This window comes from Macadamia integrifolia, unplaced genomic scaffold (assembly GCF_013358625.1).
Source record: "Macadamia integrifolia cultivar HAES 741 unplaced genomic scaffold, SCU_Mint_v3 scaffold2639, whole genome shotgun sequence".
Taxonomy (NCBI): Eukaryota; Viridiplantae; Streptophyta; class Magnoliopsida; order Proteales; family Proteaceae; genus Macadamia; species Macadamia integrifolia.
In genome coordinates, this window is record NW_024868850.1 from 42,256 (window position 1) to 48,181 (window position 5,926).

A 5,926-nucleotide genomic window follows, 5' to 3' on the forward strand; every position below is an offset into this window, starting at 1 on the left:
CATCATATCAGCAATATTTTGTCTAACTTGTCCCCATGCACGTTGTTGTTGCGTAGTAACTAAGGACGAAAAGCCAGAACCCCTTGTATTTTCCTCATTGTCATGGTTATTATCAATGATACTCAAGTCTTCACAATCATACTTGTCAAACAACCAATCATTTGCTTGTTGTTTCCTGATAAAATTGTGTATGGCTACACAGGAAATTACCATTTCAACTTGTGTCCTAAACTGATATGAAGGCATGGTCTTGAGAATGGGAAACTATTTCTTCAAGATACAAAAACATCTCTCAATTGTATTCCTTAACGAAGAATGAGTGATTAAACCATTCTTTAGCCCCTTGTGGTCTTCTGTGGTTATAATCTTGTTTATGGTAACACACATTTTTGAATGGGGCAAGGTATCCGGGGACATTTGAAAATCCAAGATCAACAAGGTAATACTTTCCTAATCATAAGTAAAATAATGGTGAATATTTATCCAAAAAATAACTATCAAATATTTAATAAATCAAATAATATTTGTAATAATCAAAATAATAATTACATAATTACCTTCTGGAGGATGAGGGAATTTCAAATTGGTGACACCATCCCTATCCGCTGTTATTTTCCAATAATACTTTCCATGTAATCCATGCACTTCTCAAGGCCCTATAACAATTCTTAATTGTTTGCATATCATAATTGGCTTGCTTTGACTCATTAAACTGCTTTAAAATGATATCCCAAGCATCTCTACTAAAACTAGTGTTTATTCTAGCCCCTTTACGTACTTGATCAATAAGATGTCAATAAATTTTTTTTTGTAATCATCTGTCCAATTTGCTGGCCCTTTGACGATTTCCTTCCCAATCTCCATCTTTCTTTTTTTACTAGCATTCTCGTTCATAGCAATTTCTTTCCCCCTTGACAGATTGGATGATTTCTCTTGTGTATCCATCATTCTTATCTTACTTGTAGTCACTTTAACCTGGCAATAACCATAAGGATGTCCAACCTTGATCATCGTAACTAATTAATTCAACATATAGGTTAATAATTAAAAAATATATCACATTAATAAACAAAGTACAGCTAGCTAAAAGGCTAAAGTTAAGATAATAACAGGATCATACAATAAATAAGAAGAGAAGAACAGACAAGCTCAAGTAGAAGCACATGGATACATAAGAAAGTCACTGGTGTTGCAGGGGAATATGCTTAGCCTGTCATGCATTGCCAGATCTTAGAAGAAATATTCCTATCAAATTGGCTTATTCTGATCTTACCTTAAACAACATAGTTAAGTCATCTGTAACTATTCTGCATTTGAACTCAGTTCTGATTCTCAAGTTCACTGATCTTAAATGATGGATTTCTTAGGATTAAAGTAAAGTAAAGTTTCTATAAATAATCAAAGGAGGAAAAGTAAAGTACAACTCCTACACAATTGGAGGCAAAGTAGTTTAGTGAGATTTCTTGCTGTTGCGCTTCCTAGTTGATGTGCTAGATATCAAATTTTTCAATGTGGATTTCGGAAGACTGAATTCATAATATCAAAATTCAAGAGCTTTGGTTCTGCACTTGAAACACACAATGGACCTTTGATGGATAACTCTTGAGTCACTATCTACTGTTCTCCAAATAAGGAGGAGAAAAGCTTTGGAGATGAAAAGGGTTGGGCTGGGGTGATCATTACAAAAGATAAGGGATCGGCTTGCCATCTTTGACTAAATCATATCAAGGGGCTTTTGGGGTTTTGATGAAGTTTTTTTTTTTCCATGGAATTTTCTTGAGGGATCAATAACTCTTATAAAATAAAATCAGAGTTATTGATCATGGGAACAGAATTTCCAAATGTTAGGAGGCCCACTTGGGATATAGAACCATCCATGGTTCTTGTTTTTCTTAGTTATTGTACTATACCAAGATGGGTTTTCAAGCGTGCAAAGATACTTCCTTGTCCAAATGGAGCATGAGGTAATGAGACTATGTGGTAAGAGATCTGTGGTTGCATCGGATGTAATGAGACTATGTGGTAAGATATTCATACATATCTAGAAAGACAAGGAAATGATCTTGTTTGTAGATGTGTGGACATGTGGTAGGAGATATGTTCGTAACTTATTTCTAAAGGGGATGCCACTTTCATGGAGGTTTTTGGTTCAGAAATGCATGCAAGACAAGAAATGATAAAAGAGCAAGCATAATATATTAGTCCACCGAGCAATTGGCAAATGCTTTGGTCCTTTCTATGACCCCCAAAAAACCAAGCATGCTATGTTAGAGATGGTATTAATGATTAAGAGAAATAAACAGATGTAACTTTCATCACCTTAGATTTTAGTAGGCCTAAGGGAAAAACTTGGATCTTCATTGTGACCTTTTTTTTTTCATTTTCTCAAGTAACTAAATTTAGACACAGATTCTTTTAAATTGTCTCACTGTTGCCTGTACTCTGTACTCTGTTATGTTGAAACCATGTGGGGGGATGCACCTAGCTCTTTCCCATCCCCCAAGCACTCTTATCACATAGGCTCTAACATGTCCCAATTTGGCTACTTGCCCCTAAAATGGTATTTCTGATGAGGGCTTTACTGATTTTATGATAACACTCTGTTCTTTCAATAGTTTTTTCGAACACTTGAAATGCACAATTTTATACCTTGTTCGATGATACAAAGCATGGGAGAATTAAGAGGATTATGACCCTAAGATAGTTAGAGGAAGTTGAAATACAAGAAGACTTCTAGAACAAAAATTGATAAACAGATTTAAATAAAAATGGCTAAAATAAGTTCAGACAGTGAGAGCACGAGTAGACTTCTAGATCACATCTTCATGGAAAAGAGAAAAGAAGGGGAGGGGGGGGGGCAAAAATAAAACACGGAAGTTTCTTCTCCCACAATACCCACTCTCAAATCTCTTTCCTCCCCAACACCACTCACAGTAATATAGCATCCACTCCAATTTGGATGCTCCAAAGCCATCACCAAGAAAGAAATTTATTCTGTAGTGTTGATTCAAACTTCCCATCTAAAATCATAAAATCAAAAGTAGAAAATACAGAAATTTGGAGACCATTTAAGAAAATTTTCTGAAATGGGAAATTCAAATAAGATAAACGAAGAAGAAAATCTCACTGTAAAACATACTTTAGAGACCATTTCAATAAAATCTCAGTTCGATCTCCAACTAAGAAGATGAGGTTATATGATAAAATAAAAAAAGGTAACCACAACAGTAAATGGGAAAATCAGATCAAATAAACGAAGAAGAAGAAGATACCGTAGGGTTTGAGGAGAAATCGACAAAGATAGTTGATCGATGAAGCCCTCTCAGCTCACAGGTTCTTCTCCATGAAGCTTCCCTCACAGGTTTCCTCTCAATGCTTCTTCGCTCTCTAGGTCAAGGATGAAGGTCGAGATTATCATGAGTGTCACACCCCATTCACACAGAACCAGACCGGTGATTGGGTTAACTCCGATTAACCCAAACTTGCCAGGATCATCTGATACAGTACCCAACCACAGCATAGACACATCTAAGATAAACGTTCAAAAGTTCAGCGGAAGACTTAATTTACCTGTAAATACCCCCAATATACTTGATACCCAAATTGTAATATATAGATAAATACATGTGGGCCCGCAGGCATGATATTTACACAAAAAGAATAACAATTCACGTATCAAGTACACAAAAAGGGGTCACCAAAAGAATTAAAAAGTAAAACCCTATACGGCGTCAATACTGTGGTCCCGCAGCATAGCCCTTGCACGTGCAATCCGTACCGTGCTCATACTCCCAGAGGACCCACCAATCCTCATCGAAATACTCAACTATGGGGCCCGACCCTTGATCTTCAGGCTGGTGACCCGCAAAATCATCTAAAAGAGGTGCGCACGTGGGATGAGCTCACTAGCTCAGTAAGTGAAAAGAAGGACCACACAACAATCACATCCATATGCACTATATGCTATGTAATTCATTTTAAATCTCATCCACCTAAACAACATTACTAAGTATTTGGTTTGGTGCTACTACAACCACAGTGCGCATATGCTCTGGGTATAAGCCGCGAACTCCATCCTGCGATACGCCCATAGGGCTGTCGGAGAAGGCCCACCGTGAGTACTCAGAAAAGTAAAGCATGCCGACTACCGGCTCTCAACATAAAAGTAAATGACAGAAAGTAAAGGTGCTGACTCCAGCAATTCAAAAGCAGTACGATTGGCCCTCTTGAATATACCACTAAGGTTGCCGACTATCCTAATGACCAACCGGGAGTATGTCTAACCGCCATAGTGACCCGACAACCGCGACCACTGCTTCCCCCCAAGTGATAACCCAACAACTCAACCCCTGTTGGGAAGGGTCGTTGTAATACCCTACTTCTTAAACCCGGTCTGATTTCACAGTTGACCCGGTTTAACCATGCAGGACCTGAACCAGAGAGAGTTAGAGCGAGTTCCTTATGGACTATGATGGCAAGGGTGATCTTAAACACCGGCTAGCCCGGTAAGTTCGAGCCAGTGCCAGAAGAGACGGGAATACCCAAGCCGTGCACATGCACCTATCATAAGGCCATGTACGGATAAAGCAGGTATGTAGCCGTATATTAAGGTGCATACATATATTACATCGTATGCCAAGAGTGGGATTCGTGCTGAGGGCCGAATTTTGTCAAAATCCCAAGTTTTGGCCCTCAGGTGGGCGGACAGGTGGGCGCATCCACCCACCTGAGTGACCCACCCATGTGAATACTTAGTTATTTTAAGAAGTATATATAACATTTATTTCCCTTTTTCTTTTTTTTTTTCATTTATGACACTCGTACGTTGGTGAGAGGAGTAAAGAGGAGAGAGAAAAGAAAAGGGGAAGAAGAAGAGAAGAGAAGGAAGGGGAAAGAGAGATGGATTTCAGCGGTGCCAAGGCTTGATCTTCCCATTCTGACGCCGGAAGAGTGATCTTCAACACTAGATCTACATTTAGAGGTGAGCAAAGTTTGGGTTCCTTAAACCTTCACCATACCCAAGTAAAACCCTTGATTTGGGTAGGGTTCCTTGAGATCTTGTAAATCCCCCTTGAAATGATGAATCTAAGGTTTAATAGATGATTTATGTGTTGATCTTGAAGGATTTGAAGAAGTATTTATAAGGTTGGAGAAGCATTGTGGATTTGAAGTGATTTTTGGGGTTTGAAGGTGTTCTTGAGCAAAGAAGGTAAGATGGCTTCCCATCCCTTAAATCTAACCTAGATCTAGGTTAGAACCAACCTATAAGACCTTGAATGTGTGAAGAATGGGTTTAGAAAAGCCCCATTTGAATCCCCAAAGATTGGGGGAACTTGGGATGAAACAGTAGGTTTCTTGCCAAGACCAGTGGGCCAAACTGGCCCGCTTATGGGCACCCGCCTGAGAGGGCAGGGCCTCGGGCACAACCGGCTGGCTAGCAGACCCCCTGGTCCAATCGACAGGCCAACCGACGGGCCGACCTACCCGTCGGTCCAGACCGGTGGGTCTGACTGGTGGGTCAGACAGGTGGGCTATCCGACCCACCCGAGAGGCTCCGAATGTGATTTTTACGTCCGATTGGACCCAAATCGGACGTGTGATCTTCTTTTAGGATTCTAAATATGATCGTGTCATTGGATCGTGTTAATCTTGATTCCAAAATGGTGAAATACTAACCCCGCTCTCTCATGTTAGGTTCACCAAATCCTACGCTTCTCGAACCAGATCTCACCCGTACCGAACGAGAGTCCTTGTACACTATAGGTAAGTGGGGAGAGGACGTTTGGCCTTGTTTCAAGGCATTGTTTGGCATTCATTTAATCACATCTAGTCTAGCCATGCCATCATAAAAATGCTATGTAGATTAGTCATCCTCACATTGTTATGCATGGGTGTTATGTTTACCTTCTAAATGCCAAGTGATGGT

The 5,926-nt window shown here is 39.7% G+C and overlaps 1 long non-coding RNA gene across 1 annotated transcript; it reads right to left on the reverse strand.

Moving 5' to 3' along the window:
• Positions 1-325: 325 nt before the first annotated feature.
• LOC122066927 lies at positions 326-3,376 on the reverse strand. Its single transcript, XR_006136528.1, has 3 exons — positions 3,273-3,376; positions 558-975; positions 326-450 (listed from the first exon to the last, which is right to left on the reverse strand). It is a non-coding gene; the product is annotated as an uncharacterized LOC122066927 (long non-coding RNA).
• Positions 3,377-5,926: the final 2,550 nt, after the last annotated feature.